Here is a 23,261-nt window from a genome sequence, read left to right on the forward strand (position 1 = left end):
AAGAGAAATTCTGCAAACGAATGGGGCGCCTCCAAGAAATACGTGGCTGGGGGACAGGAGAATCCAATCCATGAGCTCTACTTCTACAACAAAGTTGCAAGGTGAGCAAATCAGGATATTCAATGAGTTGGACTTAAATTGTAACAATAATCTTCCATGATACTACCGTTTCCTAATTTAGCTTTGTTATTGTACTTTTAGGTAATTGACCCATCCAAAAAATCTCTGCTGTCTGAACTCGCATCAAATCACGTTCACTGTCACCCCTGACATACACTGGCTCCTAGTATTGCAATGCTTTGATTTTAAAGTTCTCATCCTCGTCTTCAAATCCCTCCATGGTCTTGCCTCGCCCTAGCTCTGTTGCCTCCTTCAACCCTACCATCCTCCAAGATCTATATGCTTGTCTAATTCTGACGTCTTGCATATCCAGTGTTTTAATTGCTCCACTGCTGGCCATTGTGCCTACGGTTGTTTTGGCCCTAAGTTCTGCATTTCCCTCCCTAAATCTCCAATTCATCACTTTCTCGTCCTTTAAAATGCTTCTTAAAACTTAACCCTCTGACCGAGCTTTTGGTCACATATATTGACACATATGGCTCAGTGTCAATAACCTGTTTGACACCAATACTGTGAAGAACTTTGGGGTGTTTCTCTCTTAACAGTGCTATATAAATGCATGTTGTTGCAGGTGTGGTTGATGTCACAATGTCAGACATTGTACATACACAACAGCTTGCTGGACAACATCTCAATAATGGAATTGCTGTCCGAAGAAAGCAACAAAATAAATTGGACAGCATGCTAAATGTAGATCACAGGGATCTGATGTCTTTCTGCAATCATTACTCCCCTTATAGTGAAACAGCACGGAATCCAATACTAACGACTCTCTTGCACATTATCTCTATTTCTAGTAACTCCTGATTGGTTGATTTCATGACTGAATGTCACCATGGGAATTGTGGCTAGAAAAATCAAAAAGGTTCCTGCTAGAATACAATTAGCCACTACATTTATCTGTACGATCACTCCATGTCCCATTTGTTATATGCATCAAGTTGTAATGGGAGCCAATTATTCAAATAGAAGGCAGCTAATTGACACATTTGTTGCTCTTAAGCCTACCCAGTTAAATTTGAAAGATAAAAGAACCGACCAACTTCTTTCAGTGACTGAAAACAGCTGAATTTGATCCCTCTAGAGTTTTTAGCACATGGTTTCCAAGAGTCTAGACAATTTTTGCAGGATTTAGTTGTCCCTTTTACAAAAATTATTCAAAAGGCAGGCTTGGAGTTCTTAGATGAGTGATTCGTGACTTCCTGTAATTTTATGCTAGAATCCATCTGCTCTGCTCGACTAGAAACAGATTGTAAAAGGGACAGCATGGAAAAGTGTGATTTGAAAATGTTTGTATTTCTAAGAAGAGTTAACCGAAAGCTTTTTTTTTCAATGTTTCATTCAATTTCTGTGAATTTCTAAAGTCTCTTCAATCATTTCTGTGCATTTCTAAAATCTTTAAGAAAATTCAGATAAAACAGAAGAGTTTAGACATTTATCCTTAATCAAATTGTATTTTTAACAAGGAAAGTACCACAAAGTGAGGTAATGACAAAATCTTTTAAATCTTTCCTGCATGTGTTTTCAAATTACAAAAACTTTATAAATTGCAATCACTTAACATATTATTCCAATTCTGATCCATACACTTTATGACACTTTTAATACCTTCCAAGTCTTCATGAGAATGGCAATTGCTTTTTAAGAGTCAGATAATTCTCAGGTAGCTGGACGAGTAAACTCGAGATAAACATGACGCCCTTAAATGAATCGATTTTTAGAGACAGGAAACAGTCAATTTCTAAAATAAATGTGTCCCTTAAAGTTGGCACACTGCAGAGTAAATACTTTACGTTGATTTTCCCTCTGATTATTCATAGTTTTAGAATAAAATAAGCTTAAAACTGAACAAAAGGATATTTTCAATCATCTGGACTACATATAAATGCATGAGAGTTTTCCAATTCTGCACTCGTCAGGCCTTTAACAGACAGAAAATTGGAGTTTGAGGAGCACAGAAGTGGAAGAAATGGGACTATAGTTTGTAATTCTTTATGGTCGTAGTTCTTCTTTGGAATGAATGGACGGATTCTCTGGAACCCAGCCACCTGTTTCTCATCCGCGCGCCATTTGCCGGCGGCAGGATTCTATCCTCCCACCGCTTGTCAATGGGATTTCCCATTGAATCCATCCCATGCCACTGGGAAACCTGCAGGCGGAGGTGCAACCTGCCAAAGGGAAAAGTGAATCTCGATGACCGGAAAATTCTGGCTAATGTCAAATGTATCTACCAAAGTGTTTGAAGGTCTCTATTATGAAATAGTGGTTAATAATTTCTATATTTTCTCTGCCTCTAAACATCACTTCAACGGTGTGGGCTAGAGTAGTGCGAGAAATGATAGGAAGATAAAATAAATCATAAGAAGTTATAACGGAAATCATGGCGAATCTGTAAAGTCAGCACATCAAACTGCAGAAATTAACCTGCTTATGGAAATCAGAAAGTCTAAAGAATTTGCATTATATTATCAATGAGGGGGGGGGGGGAGCCCTCAGGGGCCTTGGTCTTGGTCAGGGGCTGAAGCATTCTAAGTCGGTTGTCGCCCCTGGGCCGGGGAGAGAGGGAGGTGGGGGAGGGGGCTTTGTGTCTGTGAGGCTTTCAAGCCATCTTTAAATATTGTGGAGGCCCATAACTGGGGCAGCCACAGTTGCAGCCTATCTGTCCTACCACACGCTCCGGGACAGAGCCCTGCTGGGGCTTCTCTCATGAAATTCAATGTAACCCCCTTTGACAGTGAGCAGCCTCTAGCTGAAGGCTATTTCAAATGGGAATTAGCCTTGTTAGTTATGACAGAACTTCACACTCCTCTCAAGTGCTTCCTGGGATGCACGTGCCATGTCTCAGAGGATGATTAGTGTACTGCATGTGAAGCAAACGTTGATGCCTGAATAGTGTGCCTGAACTCTAGGAGCATCAGCACCAAAGAGGCAGCTGCCAACAATCAAACAATAAAGAGCAGGGCTTCATCACTCTGGATCTTCTTGCGGTCAAAGGGAAAGTGTGTGGATGAGGGAGGGTACCTGAGCACGGACTCCCTAATGTTCCCAGCAGAGGTCTGGGATCTGGGGTCTAGGATCTCCTGATGTGGCCAGGGTGTGTGTGTAGACTAACGATTAGCAGCACAACTGAGTCACTGGATGGCATTGTGAGAGAATGCAGGACGTAAGGGTGGGGGAAGCTTGGGGGATTTGAGAGTCACACGATGGAAGCCCTAACTGATTGTCGGTCTCTCTCCTTCTCCAGTTCCTTACAGACACAACAATGTTAGCTGGTATGGGTCCCGTGGAGGCTGCTCTAACTGTGCTTGTGGCAGCTGAGGCGGGCGGACACTTAAAAGGCAGCAGCGCTGACGCAGACTGGAGGCGACACCCCTTGTGCAGGGGGCTGCAGCACACCCTGAAGAATCGGCCGCCCATCAGGCTGAGGAGGGACCCAGAAGGGGAGACCAGTGATGGCCTAATGTGTACTGGCATCGATGGTCAATCAATGACACCATGACATTAACGGTTATTCCTTGTCCTCCATGAGCCAACACGTCATGCACGTGTGTGCCCTCTACCCAGGGAGTGAGCATGTCAGCTACATCCGGAGGCACCCGGAGATCCCTGGTGCCTTCGAGGACCACCCTAGCATGATGGGTTGACTCGTGTGGGGACAAGGCATAACCGCTAAGGTCATGGCTGATGACGCTGGTACGGAGGCCTGAGACCGAGGTGGAGACCCGATATAATGAGGTTCACGTTGCTACAAAAGACTGTGTCCAGCAGAGAGACAATGTGGCACTCTGCGGAGGAGGCCGGCACCCACTCCTGTGGATGTGGAGGTCAGGGCAGCCCTCAACTTTTATTGGCAGCACGGTGGCGCAGTGGGTTAGCCCTGCTGCCTCACAGCGCCGAGGTACGAGGTTCGATTCCGGCTCTGGGTCACTGTCCGTGTGGAGTTTGCACATTCTCCCCATGTTTCGCCCCACAACCCAAAGATGTGCACGCTAGGTGGATTGGCCATGCTAAATTGCCCTTAATTGGAAAAGTGAATTGGGTACACTAAATTTATTAAAAAACCCAAAAACCTTTTATGCCACCGGGTCATTCCAGGGCTCGAGCGGGGACCTGTATTGGCATTTCATAACCTATAGCCCACAGGTGCATCTGGGAGGTTACAGGTGCTCTGTATGCCCAGGCATCCAACTATATCACCTTCCAGCTGGATCAGCCCACCAAGATGCCCGGTCTGAGAATTTGCTGTTATCGCTGGGATGCCCCAGCTCCAGAGGACGATCGATGGCACGCATGTCACCCTACGCCAACCAGGCATCAGGGAGTGCCCTTTTTAACAGGAAGGGGTTCCATTCCCTGAATGTTCAGATCGTGTGCGACCACCGCCTCTGTATCAAACACGTGTGTGCCCGCTACGTGTGCGCCAGCGAGCATGATAATAATAATAATCCTTATCAATGTCACAAGTAGGCTTACATTAACACTACAGCTACATCCTGAGGCACTCAAGAGGCAGTGGCGTAGTGGTATTGTCATTGGGCTAATAATCCAGAGACCCAGTGTAATGCTCTGGGAACCGATTCGAATCCCACCAGGGCAGATGGTGAAATTTGAATTCAATAAAAATTAGGAATTAAAAATGCCTAATGATGACCATGAAACCATTGTCGATTATCGCAAAAACCCATCTGGTTCACTAATTTTCTTTAGGGGAGGAAATCTGTCGTCCTTACCTTGTCTGGCCTACATGTGACTGCAGTCCCACAGCAATGTGGTTGACTTAAATGGGCTCCGGGATGGGCAATAAATGCTGGCACAGCCAGCGACACCCTAATGCCTTTCAGGACCACCCCAGGATGACGCGTTGGCTCGTGGGGGACAAAGGATACCCACTAACGTCATGGCTGTGGAGGCCTGAGACCAAGGTGGAAACCCGGTACAATGAGGCCCACGTTGACTCCTGTGCTATAATTGAATGGAAACTGTGGTTCCAAAGCCTGGATGGCTTTGGTGGTGCCCTGCAGTCCACCCCTCAGTGGGCCTCCCACTTTGCGGTCGTCTGCTGTGCCCGCCACAAACTGGCACCGCAGCAGGACGACATGCTGGAGGAGGAGGCACATGTGGTTTCGTCTGAGGAGGAGGAGGTGGACCAGGAAGCGCTGGAGGACGAGCCCGAGGAGGAGCCAATGAATGGAAGACAGGCGGTGGCAAAGGTCCGACATGCCTGAAGGACCAGAGAGGACATCAATATCTCCAGATTTTCATCGGACAAGGCTGCATCCGTCAGCTCAAACCTCCCTCACTCCAAGTTTCTCTCCTTCCCCGACCCATCACACTGTAGCATATTGTCAGGTTTACCACAATAATGGTGAGGTTTTGCTCTGGAATGTCACCAGACCCACCTAAAAATGACAGACACAACCTGATTCTGAGATTCCTGCTCCGATTCATAGATCATAGAATTTACAGTGCAGAAGGAGGCCATTCAGCCCATCGAGTCTGCACCGGCTCTTGGAAAGAGCACCCTACCCAAGGTCAACACCGCCACCCTATCCCCATAACCCAGTAACCCCACTCAACACTAAGGGCAATTTTGGACACTAAGGGCAATTTATCATGGACAATCCACCTAACCCGCACATCTTTGGACTGTGGGAGGAAACCGGAGCACCCGGAGGAAACCCACGCACACACGGGGAGAACGTGCAGACTCCGCACAGACAGTGACCCAAGCCGGAATCGAACCTGGGGCCCTGGATCTGTGAAGCAATTGTGCTATCCACAAGGCTACCGTGCTGATTCTCAGCATCTTGAATTTTGTTGACACGGTATAAAGCTGTGCTCCTAAACTGACGGGCTCCAATGCAGGGGTAGGCACCTCCTAGCCCTCGCAATTTTTGTGGAGACAGGTCAGATTCTCCATGACTTGTAGTTCACAGCCCCTCAGAAATATCGTGAACCATAGGACTGGGCTTTCGCTCCCAAGGTGGGTAGCTCGCATCCGGAACTTTCCAGGTTTACCAGACCAGCCTCAGGAAAAAGGCCCATGATCTTCGCTCCAGGATGCTGAGTGTGGGCCCATGACAACTCATGACCCCCATCCACCCCGATTTATGCCTCAAGATGCATGCATGGTTGTGAGGCCAGACCAATAAAAAGCATTAGCTCAGCAGGGGGTTTTGTTATGATACGGAAGCGAATTGCTGACTTTGCTTAATTGACCTCTTTAAGTGGTTATAATAAATTGTTCTGTCTGTGATATCTTTTGTCAAGGTCCCAATGTTTATTTGGTTAAGATCAAGAGGTGCAAAATGTTTGATACCTCTGTTATTGATACTTGAAGGTTTGTCTGATGGACTCTTTTATGGGGTTAGTGAAAGCAGTTTTTTTCAAAAGAATATTTGTGAATGTGTGTTTTTTCTTCTCAGCTGTTCCACCTTTAATTGTTACTATATGGCTCATTGGTTATGTACATAGTACATGCAGGGTGAATGGACATGCAAGAGGCATGTGTTGGCATGAATAGTGAGATGGGGAGTGACTGGAGAGCATGAGTTCACATGGTGGGGGAGGTGGGGGTGCTGAGCGTTAAAGGGGCTATTCTTCTAACACAAGTGGGATGAAGTCCCAGAGAACCAAGGCAGGCCATGTAACCAGCTTGGCTTGGCACTCGCCCATCCCCATAGCAGTTGACACTTTGCTTCCAGGGTAGATGAGCCTAACTCCATCTCACCCCTGATCCCCCACACACTCCTGCCCCGAGCAAAATGTATGTGTATTCGGGTATTTCTCCCGACTCAAGCTACCCGCATCAGTAGCCAATTCTTGGGAGATTAAATGAAAATCGCTTATTGCCACAAGTAGGCTTCAATGAAGTTACTGTGAAAATCCCCTAGTCGCCACATTCCAGCGCCTGTTCGGGGAGGCTGGTACGGGAATTGAACCGTGCTGCTGGCCTGCCTTGGTCTGCTTTAAAAACCAGCGATTTAGCCCTGTGCTAAACCAGCCCCATTTGCCAGTATAAAACTTTGCAATTGATTCTCAGGCAGTCAGAAATGCGGACTTCCGACTTCTGTTACAGACCGATCCACTTTTTGCGAGTCGGGGAAAGGGAATATGGTGTGATTCACACATGAGGAAAAAAGAGCAGGGAAATTTGAACTCAGCGCTGAGTTCAACAGACTCCATTGTGGTTATTGGAAAGATCAGGGGCGCAATTCTCCACTCCCGCGCCGGTTGGGAGAATCGCCTGGGCCGCCAAATTTTCCCGCGACGCCGGTCCGACGCATTCCTGCGATTCTCCGGCACCCCTGCTATTCTCAGGCCCAGATGGGCCGAAGTCCCGACAGTGGACCCCAGTCTACGCCGTCGCCGTTCACACCTGCTTTTTAAAGTCGTCAGCCAGTCGTGCTGGCTGACACTGAGCAGGGAGGAGGTGAGCGGACTGTTCCGCAGCTCCTGGAGACTGGGTCCATAAGACATAGGAGCGGAGGTAAGGCCATTCAGCCCATCGAGTCCACTGCACCATTCAATCATGGCTGATTTCAACTCCATTTACCCGCTCGCTCTCCATAGCCCTTAATTCCTCGAGAAATCAAGAATTTATCAACTTCTGTCTTAAAGACCCTCAACGTCCCGGCCTCCACCGTCCTCTGTGGCAATGAATTCCACAGACCCACCACTCTCTGGCTGAAGAAATTTCTCCTCATCGGCTTACCCGAGAAGGCTGCGGCCACAGGGGGTGGTGTGGGAGAGTGTGCAGGTGGGAGGGGTGGGGTGGGGGGTGGGGGAGAGTGTGCAGGTAGGAGGGGGGGGTGAGGGAGAGTGTGTAGGTGGGAGGGGGGGTGAGGGAGAGTGTGCAGGTGGGAGGGGGGATGAGGGAGAGTGTGCAGGTGGGAGGGGGGGTGAGGGAGAGTGTGCAGGTGGGAGGGGGGGGTGAGGGAGAGTGTGCAGGTGGGAGGGGGGGGTGAAGGAGAGTGTGCAGGTGGGAGGGTGGGGATGAGGGAGAGTGTGCAGGTGGGAGGGGGGGTGTGGGAGAGTGTGCAGGTGGGAGGGGGGATGAGGGAGAGTGTGCAGGTGGGAGGGGGGGTGAGGGAGAGTGTGCAGGTGGGAGGGTGGGGATGAGGGAGAGTGTGCAGGTGGGAGGGGGGGTGAGGGAGAGTGTGCAGGTGGGAGGGGGGGTGAGGGAGAGTGTGCAGGTGGGAGGGGGGTGAGGGAGAGTGTGCAGGTGGGAGAGGGGGGTGAGGGAGAGTGTGCAGGTGGGAGGGGGGGATGAGGGAGAGTGTGCAGGTGGGGGGGGATGAGGGAGAGTGTGCAGGTGGGTGGGGGGTGTGAGAGAGTGTGCAGGTGGGAGGGGGGATGAGGGAGTGTGTGCAGGTGGGAGGGTGGTGAGGGAGAGTGCGCAGGTGGGAGGGGGGGATGAGGGGGAGTGTGCAGGTGGGAGGGGGGGTGAGGGAGAGTGTGTAGGTGGGAGGGGGGTTGAGGGAGTGTGTGCAGGTGGGAGGGTGGTGAGGGAGAGTGCGCAGGTGGGAGGGGGGGATGAGGGGGAGTGTGCAGGTGGGAGGGGGGTGAGGGAGAGTGTGGATGGTATCGTCCATCCGCTGATGCCACATGTCAGCCGCCCTGATATGGCAGGACGGTGACGAGGACACGGCCGCAGGTTGCGTGTGGCTGGTGGGCACAGGCGAGTGGCACACTGGTGAGCAGTACGGTGTGAACTGACCGCTGGGCGCAGACAGTGACCAGGTGTTAGGCTGGCTGCGTGTCTGCAGCGCGACCAGGCCACCGGGGCACACAAGGATCCCATGCAGCCCGGCTGACGAGGTGTGGAAGAACCTCCGTGTAACATGTCGTTTCTCTGCCCCCCACCACCCTCCTGCAGGTCACCATGTATGCCAACCAGACGGCGATGTTTACTGCCGTGGTTGGAGCCGCAGTTCTGGAGTTTGCCATCCAGCAGCGTAGAGTCAGACGGCCCACAGTGGCTGCAGATGCAGCGGTTGCCGGTGCAGCAGAGGGGATGGCCCCGGAGTGGCCCGTCGTCGCCGCGCAGGCCGCAGGCGCTCAGCACCCGAATGTACAGGGTGATGCCGAGGGGAACATTGACCCCCTGACGGCGAGGAATGCAAAGGAAGTGCTTGGGGGGGAGCAGGAGGAGCAGGAGGATCCACTGATGGTGGTGCCAGGGCGCCACAGGCGTCCAGCAAGGCCGAGGGTGTACCGTGACAGAATGTCGTTCGAGGCCCTGACGGACATCACATGCAGGAGGAGACTACGGTTCAGCAGGGAGACGGTCGCACATATATGTGGAATGGGAGGAGGACACGCGATAACAGTCTCCGTCAAGGTGACGGTGGCCGTAAACTTTTATACGACCGGTTCCTTCCAGGCGCCGAGCGGGGACCTCTCCGGGATCTCACAGGCATCGGTCCACAGGTGCATCAGGGCCGTCACCGACGCCCTGTACGCCATCGCGGACAGGTACATTCAATTCCCCGAGGACCGAGCACAGCAGGAAGCACGGGCACGTGGATTAGCCAAGGTGGCCGCGATACCGATGGTCCAGGGTGTCATCGATGGTGTGCACATCCCCATGCGCCCACCTGCAGACAGCAGGGAAGTGTTCATGAACAGAAAGGGTGCACACTCCATGAACATTCAGGTGGTGTGCGACCCCTACATGAAGATCATGCACGTGTGTGCAAAGCACCCCGGGAGTGTGCATGACGCCTACATTCTGGCACAGTCGTTCAACCCGCAATGTTCGATGGATGACCCCCCCCCGGCTGAGGGGCTGGTTGCTGGGTGACAAGGGCTATCCATTGAGGTCATGGCTGCTGACGCCAATACGGAGGCCTCACACCAACGCGGAGAGCCTATATAACGAGGCACATGCAGCAACCAGCGTGTGGTGGAGCGGTGCTTCGGGCTGCTGAAGTTGCGCTTCAGATGCCTGGACTGATCAGGAGGGGCCCTGCAGTACCAACCCGACAGGGTCGGTCGCATGGTTGTGGTCTGCTGTGCGCTGCACAACATTGCCATGCAGAGGGGAGATGACCTGGTGGAGGAGTCGGAGGGAGGACCCGACAGCACCGGAGCCAACGCAAACGAGGGGGATGGGAAAGAGGAGGATGCGGAGGATGAGGATGATGGCGCGCATCAGGATGGGGGAGGGGTGCAGGACACAGACACTGCCCGGCTGCTCGTTACGTCCAGGAGGCTGCACGACGGCATCGCTGCGGACAGCGGGCACGCGAAGCGTTGGTGGCCGAACGGTTCATGCACTGTGGGGGTGGGATTCGATGAACACTGCCGCTTGCACCATCACTCCTGTACACGGGCACCACACTGCACCCGCCCCCGCCCCCCCCCCCCCCCCACCGCGTTCACGGCAACAATTCCACATCACCTTACCACTGCGGCACTACGGGATTGCACAACATTGATGATTGGGTAAGCGGGTGTGATCAGTGCCATGTTGAATGATGACAGCCCGCTCTGCGATGAGCTGTGTGCTCAGATTCGCTAGCTGAGGTCTGACTCATGGCTATAGCTGAACCATGCACTCCAGTGGTCACAGCCTTCGTGATGGATATTTCACCACATGCCCGTGGGGTGGCTGGCGTCGGTGTACTGAGGACAACGGTGTCCGATTATGGGAGGCAGGGGGGGAAAGGGTCAGCACATCCGGAACAGACCTTGAACGGCTCGTATACCACTACGCCAATCGGGCACCCTCCCGAGCCCCCTGGCACCGGGCATAGCACACAGTCTTACAAGTCAAATTTAACAGTGAGTTTATTCGTGTGGTTAACATAGGTGCCCTACCCGCTGCAACTAGACTGTGCCCTGCACCCGTGCCAACTTCTTACGTGCCTAACGTCTTTGCCTTACGGGCCCTACCACTACGTTTAGGTGTGTTCCCAGATGGTACAACAGGAGTGGAGGCGGACTGCTGAGAATCACACCCTGCGACATGGCTCCCCGTCGGCACACGTTTCCTGGGGCGGCCCGGCTTCGATGGGCCAGGCTGCTCGGTGGGCGTGCTGGATGGCGTGGTGCCACCCTGACCTGTCCGCTCCCCACCAGATGCGCCAGAGACGGAACGGGGGGAGGCCGAGTGTACCGGGACGTCCCTTGATGGAGCTACCGGGACGGGCCCCAGAACCTCCTCCTCCTCCCTCGGGAAGCCCGGTGGCCCCCGGGCCTCACTGTGGGACGGAAATGCGCTCGGAGACATGCCCCGTCGCACCCCCGACACCTGGCGCTGCCAGTCCTGGAGGCCTGCAGCGGTATCGACCACAGTCCAAATGTTCGCCGAGACGGAGCCCAGGGAGTGCCACATTCCTGCCAAGGTCTGTGTGATCTCGACCTGTGAGTGCGCAACACCATCCATCACGTGCGCCAAGCGGTCAATGCTCTCCGCGACTGACTGCTGGGACTGTGCCATCACTTGCTGGGACCGGACCATGGCATGGTGAGACTCGGCCAGGGCCCGGAGAGCGGCTGCAATGTCGTGTTGGCTCTGGCGCATGGCTACCTGTGAGAGGGCAGCCCTCTCCTGGGTCATGGATGACGCGTGCACGTGAAGCCCAACGCCTTGCAGAAACTGACCCATGGCCGAAACCCCTTCACCCATTGCCTCCACAGCGGACGCCACCCGTCCGGTGTCGGCCTGGGTGGCTGCGATGAGCGGCACCACTCCCTGCTCCTGGACGCGGATGGACTCCTCTAGCTGCGTGTGCAGGTCCTGGAAGATGGCCCTCATCCCGTTATTCAGTCCCTGGGTGTCCACATGCATCGGTTGTCCGGGTGGGTCAATTACATCCAGGAACTCGGGAACAGTCTGGGTGGCAGCTGGTTGCTGGGCCTGGTCTGCCCTCCGACCGTTCAGCCCCACGGCTGCTCCAAACTCCACCTGCTGTACCGGCTCGGCTGTGGGGTGCGCACCAGACAGTGACCCGGGAGCCTCATCACTTATATGCCCAACCGAGGTGGGTGTCTCTGTGATGGTGAATGATGTGGGAGACAGCAGTGCCATAAGCGCAAGGTCATCATCCGTCAGGAAGTCTGGTGTGTACTGGTCCCCCTCATGGCCCGGCGCAAGCTCCATGCGGGCCATGTCGTCTTGACCTCCAGGTGGATCCAGCGGGTGTGTGGCCGTGATGTGCGCTTCGACATGACTGTTCACCCTGTGCCTCTCACTAATGTCTGTGTGGTAGTATGCATTCGGGGTCATGTGGGACTGTGAAGCCGTGATGTCATTGGCTGACAGATCCCGGGTCCTGGTTGGCCGTTGACCTCTAGCTCCGCCCTGAAGGCGGAGTATAAGAACCAGGAGTCCTCCCCCGCAGGCAGTCTACTACTGAACTGCGGGGGAACAGTCACGCTTAATAAAGCCTCATCGACTTCACCCTATTCGTCTCTCGGAGTCTTTGTGCGCTACAATTTATTAAGCGTGACTAAAGGACTATGGAGCTCAGGATCATCCCGGAATGCCTGAGGATCAGCCCCCACGCAGTGAACGCAGCAGCAGCTTTCAAGCACTGGCAGACTTGTTTCGAGGCCTACCTCAGAACGGCCCCCGGCCGGGTCACAGAAGACCAAAAACTACAGGTCCTGCACTCGAGGTTAAGCACGGAGATTTTCTCCCTCATCGAAGACGCAGAGGATTTCCAGACGGGGTTCGCAGCACTAAAAAGTCTCTATGTTCGCCCAGTAAACCAGATCTACGCTCGCTATCAACTCGCAACGAGACGACAAAGTCCCGGAGAATCGATAGATGAATTCTACGCCGCGCTACTAATTTTGGGACGGGCCTGCAGCTGCCCGCCGGTGAACGCAAATGAACACACGGACATGTTAATGCGCGATGCTTTTGTGGCAGGTATGAACTCCTCCCAAGACTTTTAGAAAAAGAGTCGCTAGGACTCTCAGAGGCACGGGCCCTAGCAGCCTCCCTAGACGTGGCCGCGCGAAACACCCGCGCCTACGGCCCCGACCGCGCGGCAGCCCATTGGGCTCCGTACGCACCCGTCGCGACAAACCCACCCCCCCCCCGGACACCCCACAGGCTTGCGCGGTTCAAACGCCAAGTCGCACCGGGGGAGCCCGCTGCTATTTCTGAGGCCAGGCGAAACACCCCCGGTAGCGCTGCCCAGCCCGCGCAGCGATCTGTAAGAGCTGCGGGAAAAAGGGCCATTTCGCGGCTGTGTGCCGGTCCCGGGAGGTCGCCGCTGTCCCAGGAGAACAGGGAGCCCTGCACGCCGTTTACGCTCCCCAACCCCCCCAGCGCCCCATGTACGACCCGCAGGCGCAACTACTTTGGGTCCCGACCACCGCTCTCCCCGGAGAACAGGGAGCCCTGCACGCCTTTTACGCTCCCCAACGCCCCCCCCCGCGCCCCATGTATGACCCGCCAGCGCTACCACTTTGGGTCCTGGCTACCGCTGTCCCCAGAGAAGAGGGAGTCCTGCGTGTTCCTAACGCGCCCCAACCCCCCCAGCGCCCCATGTGCGACCCGCAGGCGCCGCCATTTTGGGTCCCGGCCACCACGAGGGGAGGAGGGGCACCGCCATCTTGGACCACCCCAGACCTGTGCGACGCATGGGGGCGGCCATTTTGTCCACCCCCGCCGCAATCTTGTGACCCCCCCAGCCATGTGCGATGCATGGGGGCAGCCATCTTGTTTACCCCCGACGCTATCTTGGACGGCAACAACGGACCCCAGTGTTGACGGCTCCATGGGGTTCGAAGAAGACGCTCAACCATTACAACCACGTCTGGCTTCAATGACGCTGGACCAAGCACGGCCCCGGATGCTCCAGACGACGACGACAACGGTGCTGATAAACGGGCACGAGACACCATGCCTGGTCGACTCCGGGAGCACGGAGAGCTTTATCCACCCCGACACGGTAAGACGCTGTTCTTTGACCATCCGTCCCAGCGCACAAAAGATTTCCCTAGCTGCAGGATCCCACTCCGTACAGATCAAAGGCTTCTGCATAGTTACCCTAATGGTGCAAGGGAGGGAGTTCAAAAACTACAGGCTCTACGTCCTTCCCCAACTCTGCGCCCCCACATTACTGGGATTAGACTTCCAGTGCAATCTACAGAGCCTAACCTTCAAATTCGGCGGCCCAATACCCCCACTCACTATCTGCGGCCTCGCAACCCTCAAGGTTCAACCCCCATCCTTGTTTGCAAACCTCACCCCGGATTGCAAACCCGTCGCCACTAGGAGCAGATGGTACAGCGCCCAGGACCGGACCTTCATTCGGTCCGAAGTCCAGCGGCTACTGAAGGAAGGCATAATCCAGGCCAGCAATAGTCCCTGGAGAGCACAGGTGGTAGTAGTAAAGACAGGGGAGAAGCAAAGGATGGTCATAGACTATAGCCAGACCATCAACAGGTACACACAACTAGACGCGTACCCTCTCCCCCGCATATCCGACATGGTCAATCGGATTGCCCAATATAAGGTCTTCTCCACCGTGGACCTCAAGTCTGCCTACCATCAGCTCCCCATCCGCCCAAGTGACCGCAAGTACACAGCCTTCGAGGCAGACGGGCGATTATACCATTTCCTAAGGGTCCCATTTGGCGTCACAAACGGGGTCTCGGTCTTCCAACAAGAGATGGACCGAATGGTTGATCAACACGGGTTACGGGCCACGTTCCCGTATCTCGACAATGTAACTATCTGCGGCCACGATCAGCAGGACCACGACGCCAACCTCCAAAAATTCCTCCAGACCGCTAAAGCCTTGAACCTCACGTACAACGAGGACAAGTGCGTTTTTAGCACAAACCGGCTAGCCATCCTGGGCTACGTAGTGCGCAATGGGATAATAACCCCGACCCCGAACGTATGCGCGCCCTCATGGAATTTCCCCTCCCGCACTGCTCAAAAGCCCTAAAACGCTGCCTGGGGTTCTTTTCATACTACGCCCAGTGGGTCCCCCAGTATGCAGACAAGGCCCGCCCCCTAATACAGACCACGACCTTCCCTCTGTCGACAGAGGCTTGCCAGGCCTTCAGCCGCATCAAAGCGGATATCGCAAAGGCCACGATGCGCGCCATCGACGAGTCCCTCCCCTTCCAGGTCGAGAGCGACGCCTCCGACGTAGCTCTAGCGGCCACCCTTAACCAAGCGGGCAGACCCGTGGCCTTTTTCTCCCGAACCCTCCACGCTTCAGAAATCCGCCACTTCTCAGTGGAAAAGGAAGCCCAAGCCATAGTGGAAGCGGTGCGACATTGGAGGCATTACCTGGCCGGCAGGAGATTCACTCTCCTCACGGACCAACGGTCGGTAGCCTTCATGTTCGATAATGCACAGCGGGGCAAAATCAAAAACGACAAGATCTTAAGGTGGAGGATCGAGCTCTCCACCTTCAACTACGAGATCTTGTATCGTCCCGGAAAGCTGAACGAGCCGTCCGATGCCCTATCCCGCGGCACATGTGCCAACGCACAAATTAACCGCCTCCAAACCCTCCACGAGGACCTCTGCCACCCGGGGGTCACTCGGTTCTACCACTTTATTAAGTCCCGCAACCTCCCATACTCTTTGGAGGAGGTCCGTACAGTCACAAGGAACTGCCACATCTGCGCAGAGTGCAAACCGCATTTTTTCAGGCCGGATGGTGCGCACCTGATTAAGGCTTCCCGCCCCTTTGAACGCCTTAGTCTGGATTTCAAAGGACCCCTCCCCTCCACCGACCGCAACACATACTTCCTTAATGTGGTGGACGAGTACTCCCGCTTCCCATTCGCCATCCCCTGCCCTGACATGACCGCGGCCGCAGTCATTAAAGCCCTGAACACCATATTCACACTGTTCGGTTGCCCCGCATACGTCCACAGCGACAGGGGGTCCTCCTTCACGAGTGACGAGCTGCGCCAGTTCCTGCTCAGCAACGGTATAGCCTCGAGCAGGACGACCAGCTACAACCCCCGGGGGAACGGGCAAGTAGAGAGGGAGAACGGCACGGTCTGGAAGACCGTCCTACTGGCCAGGGACCTCCCAGTTTCACGGTGGCAGGATGTCCTCCCGGACGCCCTCCACTCCATCCGGTCACTACTGTGTACTAGCACTAACCAAACGCCTCATGAGCGCCTCCTTGTCTTCCCCAGGAAGTCCTCCTCTGGAACGTCGCTGCCGACCTGGCTGGCGGCCCCAGGACCCATCTTGCTCCGAAAACATGTGCGGGCGCACAAGTCAGACCCGTTGGTCGAAAGGGTTCACCTCCTTCACGCGAACCCACAGTACGCTTACGTGGAGTACCCCGACGGCCGACAGGACACGGTCTCCCTGCGAGATCTGGCGCCCGCCGGCAACACACACACCCCCCGACACCAATCACCCCCTTCCTGCCACTGCCGCACCCCGCGACCGCCCCCTTCCCAGGAGGATCGGTCCTCCTCCCAGGCCCGACCAGGAGTGAAGCCCAAGCTGAAGCCGTAAGGCTCCCGGAGACGACAACACCGGAACAAGCACCACCACCACCACCGGGGCCGAGGCGATCGACACGGACGACCAGACCGCCCGACCGACTCGTGGCGTCGATCTAACACTACAATATGTGGACTTTTAACGAGAACATTTTGTCTTTTTCTCCTGACAATTACTGTGAATAGTTCGAAACAAAATAAAAAAACCTTGTACATACTGTAATAACATGCGAAAGTTTTCCTCCCAGGACCAGCCTTGTAAACCCTTACCACCATGCGAAGCATCACCCCGCCGGGTTCATTTTAACAAGGGGTGAATGTGGTAGTATGCATATGGGGTCATGTGGGACTGTGAAGCCGTGATGTCATTGGCTGACAGATCCCGGGTCCTGGTTGGCCGTTGACCTCTAGCTCCGCCCTGAAGGCGGAGTATAAGAACCAGGAGTCCTCCCCCGCAGGCAGTCTACTACTGAACTGCGGGGGAACAGTCACGCTTAATAAAGCCTCATCGACTTCACCCTATTCGTCTCTCGGAGTCTTTGTGCGCTACAGTCTGTCTCGGTGGTCTGAGCGTCCTGGTCCTGCGTCCCAGACTGAGAGCTCTGCCGTCCTATCCGAACAACTGCCAACCTCTGGCGTGCATCCCTGGGTGCAGTTGCGGTTGGCGATGTTGTGCTGTTTCCTGGGCGAGACGTCCCTGAAGGTTCGGCGGGTGGCCCCGGGGAACATAAAGATTCGGGTTTCGTTAGACACGGTAGCCCGGGTGTATGGTGGTGGTGGGTGCACAGTGTGAGGGGGGAGGGGATCGGGGGTGCAGTGGCCAGAGTGTGAGGGGGGAGGGGATCGGGGGTGCAGTGGCCAGAGTGTGAGGGGGGATGGGATCGGGGGTGCAGTGGCCAGAGTGTGAGGGGGGATGGGATCAGGGGTGCAGTGGCCAGAGTGTGAGGGGGTCGATGACGGGTTGGGGGTGGAGAGGACATGCAGGGTTCTCTCACTTGCTTCTGCGCCTCCGACCTGGCATGGCGCGACCTCCCGGGTGGCGGGTCCCCCAGCGAGGTCCAGGGCCCTCTGCTCGTGAACAGTTAGGGGGTGCAGGACACGAGAACCCCCTCCAGTTCTCATGCGCTCACGCTGGTTGTGCGCTGTCTTGTCCTGGGGGGCGGGGGGGGTTGGATAAAGCATCACCATTAGGCGGGTATCATCAGGGGATGCAGATATTGACAACACCGTTGCTGGTTCAGGAGACAGCACGCCATGGCTTCGCTCCGGGGGGTCCCGGGGCTCATGTGGGTCGAGTAGATAGTTGGGTATCATGACCCCCACAACCCCAACACCGCCCCTGATGCCCCAGTCCCCCCCAACACTCCCAACCCCCCCCAGCACCGCCCATGATGCCCCAATCCCCCCCAACACTCCCAACCCCCCCTGACCCCCCCCCAGCACCGCCTCTGATGCCCCAATCCCCCCAACACTCCCAGCACCGCCCATGATGCCCCAATCCCCCCCAACACTCCCAACCCCCCCTGACCCCCCCAGCACTGCCCACGATGCCCCAATCCCCCCCAACACTCCCAAACCCCCCTGACCCCCCCAGCACTGCCACTGATGCCCCAATCCCCCCCAACACTCCCAACCCCCTCGAGCCCCCCCAACACCGCCCCTGATGCCCCAATCCCCCCCAACACTCCCAACCCCCCCCAGCACCGCCCATGATGCCCCAATCCCCCCCAACACTCCCAACCCCCCCCTGACCCCCCCCCAGCACTGCTCCTGATGCCCCATTCCCCCCAACACTCCCAACCCCCCCTGACCCCCTCCCACCCCACTTCCCCCCCCCCACTCCCCCGGGGGGGGGGGGGGGGGGGCCTGGGGGCACCCTCATGGCACTTACCCTGGCAGCCCGGGTGAGGTTGTGCAGCTTCTTGCGGCACTGCTCCCCCGTCCGTGGGGTCTGCCCCACAGCACTGACTGCGGTGCCCGCCTTCCGCCAGCCACGCCTCACCGCGGTGGATGGCTGGCGATGCCCATGTCTTGGGCAGAGGGTGTCCCTTCTCTGTTCCACCTCATCCAGCAGGATGTCCAGGTCCGTGTCCCGGAACCTCGGTGTGGCTCTTCGGGGCTCAGCCATCTCCTCTCTTCTCCTCCGGGTCCTCTGTGTGCGGATCGCGCAATTTATGTTGCAGCGCCGCGTCATTCGGGCATTGCGCGGTGACGACGCGGCCTTCGCGGCACACCCCCCCGTGTTTCTCGCGGCCCCGATCCTAGCCCATTTTCGGGCCCTGAATCGGTCAGGATCGGGGCCGTTTCGCGCCGTCGTGAACCTTGACGGCATTCACGATGGCACGGCCACTTCGGCGCGTGAGTGGAGAATCGCGCCCCAGAATCGGGGATGTCCGAGTCACAAATTTACAGAGGTGACATAAACGCTCTTGAAGGGGGATAAGATCTGTTTTAATTGTTATAATGTGAAGTTACTTAAAAATGAGAAAAAATTCCAAAAGTTACAGTTATCTCAGCGTCAGGGTGGAGACCAGTTGTTCTTATTTCACAGTTTGATTAACAAAACAGTTAAGACAATAGGTCTAAGCATCTTAGTTTTTAAATAAATTAATGATTGGCAGGGGGGGGGCAGGGCATGGGGGTGAGGCGGTAAGAAGGATTGGGTCTAGAGAGCCTAAAATCTTTTGACACAATCGGGTCAAAGTCCCAGAGAAATGTAGCAAGCTTTCCAACCAGCTTGCCTCAACACTCCGCCTTCCCTGCTCTGCCTCCAGGAGTGATAGACCTGATTCTATCCCATACCCACCACCTCTCCCATCCACTTCCCGCAGCGGGGATCTTGACATTCAGGGTCCTTTTTTCCCAGGTGTAACAAGTGAATCTGGAAATTTTGTGACTTGTGCAATCTGCATCGGCAGCAAAAATCTGGCATTTTGTGTCGAACACATAACTATCCCACGCCAAAATTCACGACAGACATGAAACGCATGACACTTTAGTATAGCTGCTAAATTTGAAAAAAACAGTCTCTATTCCGTGCTCGGATTTACAAGCAATCAGAATTGACCTGAGCATTTATAAGTAGCTCCATATTCAGGACTTCTCGATTCAGCGTGTTGGCCTCGCAAGATTAATAATTAAACAGCACAACTGTGCTCCAGAACTGGAGACCTGCTACCTCAAGATTCTTTTAAAAACTATAACATTTACAAACATTTACAGTGTATTTCTTTTCTGGTTTACCAGTGTGGCTACAATGTTACAGTTTGAACTGTCTCCACTGACCAGTCCTGTCCATCGCTCTAAGTTGCAACAGACATGGAAACTGCAGCCAATTCACTGATCAAATTGCCTCAGTTGTGGAAACCAGCACTCGTTCAAAAAGAGAAGTAATGCTTTATCATTTGTTCGCACTGCAAATCATTGAAGCATCTTTTGTCTAAAAGTGGTGAAGCCTGCTACCTACTGGACAAGCTGGATAACTGAAGGTGGAAATTACTTTGCAAACAGAACTCCTTAAGAGAGAAGAATGACACCAGAGTTCCTCCACTGACATTTTAAATTTTTAGCTCTTCTTTCTTAACAGTCTTTATCACAATGTGAATTCAATTTTTGGTAAACACACAAGATAAAACTACGTTGATGTCCAATCTCACTCAGAGAAGCCCCAGGATGCCATGCATTTATCAGGAAATGTTAGGTGGGATAACATTTCCTAATTTTTGTGGACCCACCAGCAGTGGGCATTGTAGTGGGCGGGATTGGAAAATACAGAGTGCAGCCAAAAGTCCGTTGCACTCCAGTGTAAAAATGGATTACAATTTTCCGCCTTCGACTTTCATGGCAGGTTAGGTGGTTGCCTACCATGCAGTGTTGGGAACCGCATTTGCAGCATTTGCATCTCATGAATGCTCATTAGAAACCCAGCTCACCGGAATCATCCACCCCTCCAAATCTAATGGTCACACCAGCGGCTAATTAGACTGGTGTGAATCACAACTGGATATAACGGCCTGGTGAACCACACTTTACTTGCAACTTCGAGGTTTGAGCGCACAGGGGTAGCATACTTGTCACCCTTCTGTGTTTGCCGCTGCTCTGTGCCAAGGCAAGACCAACAAGGCTGAAAGACACAAGCTTGATTGTGGGAGGGGGGGTTGAAGGATGGTGGGTGGGTGGGTGGGGGGGGGTGAGCGTATTAGAGTCATAGAATTTACAGTGCAGAAGGAGGCCATTCGGCCCATCCTATCCCCGTAACACAGTAACCCCACCTAACCTTTTTTTTGGACACTAAGGTCAATTTAGCATGGCCAATCCACCTAACCTGCACATCTTTGGACTGTGGGAGGAAACCGGAGCACCCGGAGGAAACCCACGTAGACACAGGGAGAACGTGCAGACTCCGCACAGCCAGTGACCCTGGAGCTGTGAAGCAACTGTGCTAACAACTGTGCTACCATGTTGTCCGAGGGATAGTTGGATTGCCTGGAGTACAGGAGCAAAAGGATGGACAGAAGCACAAGACTGAATGAAAGAAGTGGGGACAAATCAAACGTAGTCCTGGGAGAGTGTGCACTATGTAGTCATGCCAGAAAGCAAAGGTAGTCCTGGGGCAGTATGCACCATCCTACTGTGCCTGGCATGCATGTCCTGGCCCCAGGCAGGGAGGGGAAAGTCCTATCCATGATGTGTTGGTCACGCACTGTATGGTGTGCAGAGTATGGTCAATCCCTCTTACATTTGGGTCCTGGAGGTTGATAGCTTGGTGCTGGGCTGCAGATAACAGTCACAGTCAGAGGAGGCATCGCAGGTTGTAAACTGGGAACAAGTAAGAGGGGACACTCAATGACCTCATGGGGGAGGAGGGAAGATTTTGGTAGGTATTGTGCATAAGGTCTCAAGATGGGGCGCGGTGTGGTTGACATGGAGGCAACGGGACATCCACAAAAACAGTTCAGGGTGGAGGGCAAGAATTATGATGGGCTCCAGGATTAGAGGGGGAGACAGGAGAGTAATCAGACAGAGGGAAACTTGTACATAATGCTCTTCTAGGGCAGTCAATGTGGGGGCGGGGTGTAGAGTTGGTAGCTGGTCTGAGAAGTGGACCAACATAATTTCGACAGCCGATGGAATGACCGAGTTGAAAATAATTATGGGAAGAAAATTGCCAGGGGATGGGTCTGAGGGCTTGTGGGAGGAGTTGATGACTGCACGTTTGACCTGATGAAAGGGGCACCCTAATAATTTTCACTTCAGGACATGGAGAGCAAGGGTCCTCCAGAACAAGGCTCAAATGGCAATTAAAGGATTGGTCACCTTAACGCATGGTGCAAATTCTTGGGAGAATCCATTATGACTTTGGGGCTAATTGTTGATTGGGTTTGAATGACCATTTGTCCCCCTCAAAGAAATGTACATAGATCAGAAGGATTCAACAAAATGCGCCCATGATCTCAACATATTGCAGCTGAGAGGTTCATGCTTTACACGCCTCAATGATCACAGTCATTACATTAGTACAAGGCTGGGCTTGAGTCTACTCCTAAGGAGCAATCTGACCATGTGTACTGACTTTGGTGATGAAAGGTGATCATTGCACGATAATGTTCAACCATGCCTTGTATCAATTTTTCCACAGACACGAGGAAGTGTGCACAATGGAGACAACAGGCATTGCTGTCTTTTTGATGGCTTTCATGTAACTGAGGAGAAGAAGGGCCCCTCACCTTCAGGCAAGGCAAAGGGAAGAGACTTGCCCTGAGGAACAAGGGCCAATAGTGCCCCACCAAGACCCAGGAGTTGATGTAGAGAGACCAATTCCACAGAGGTATTTTGCATAACCCAGGGTGCACTGAAGACGCCTCTCCTATTTGCAGTTGAGCGAGAGACAGTGCTCTTATTAAGGGTTATGTGGTTCACATTTGCCAAATTCTTCAGGAAGATCAGATGCCACACAGCCTGGAAGGCCATCCATTGCCAACAGCTCTAAAGGTGACCTCCACACAACATTTTTGAAAATAGCTAATTCCTGGGCTTCTCTGGGGACCTCTGCATAATATCACAATTCTTTGCTCATAAATGCACCGGCAAAGTCAGCAACGCCTTATTCAGTAGGGTACACAATTATGTCCAGTTCTTCCTGGATGAAGATAGCCAAGCTGCCAGACAAGTGGGATTTTCAGTAATTTCCAGCTTCCCACAGGTGCAGGGTGCCAATGATTGCACACCTGTGGCACAGTGATTAGCACTGCTGCCTCACAGCTCCAGGGACCTGGGTTCATATTCCGGCCTCGGGTGGCTGTCTATATGGAATTTGCACTTTCACCCTGAGTCTGCGTGGGTTTCCTGTGGGTGCAATCCAACGATGCGCAGGTTAGGTAGGCTGGCCATGCTAAATTGTGTTTTCCTAGGGCCGGTGCAGACTTGAGAAGGGCCTCCTGCCGTGCTATAGGGATTCTATGATTAAAAACTCCCTGAAAACAACTATGATTCATTCATAGGAAAGGCTTCCACCCTCTCAACGTGCAGCTGATCTGGGATCATCAAAAACAGAATATGCTGATCTGTGTGAAATACTCTGGGAACTCGCATGACTCTTTCATCTTGAATACTTGCAGGTGTCACAGATCTTCAAGGGCCCACAGCACATTCAGAGATAGCTTTCGGTGATAATGTTTACCCTGAAAAGA

General features: G+C 53.8%; 1 protein-coding gene across 5 annotated transcripts in view; it reads right to left on the reverse strand.

Moving 5' to 3' along the window:
• Nucleotides 1–23,261, reverse strand: part of mctp1a (multiple C2 domains, transmembrane 1a) — a 1,185,582-nt gene that overhangs the window by 571,694 nt on the left and 590,627 nt on the right. The window lies entirely within an intron of this gene.

Source organism: Scyliorhinus torazame, chromosome 9 (assembly GCF_047496885.1).
Source record: "Scyliorhinus torazame isolate Kashiwa2021f chromosome 9, sScyTor2.1, whole genome shotgun sequence".
Classification (NCBI taxonomy): Eukaryota; Metazoa; Chordata; class Chondrichthyes; order Carcharhiniformes; family Scyliorhinidae; genus Scyliorhinus; species Scyliorhinus torazame.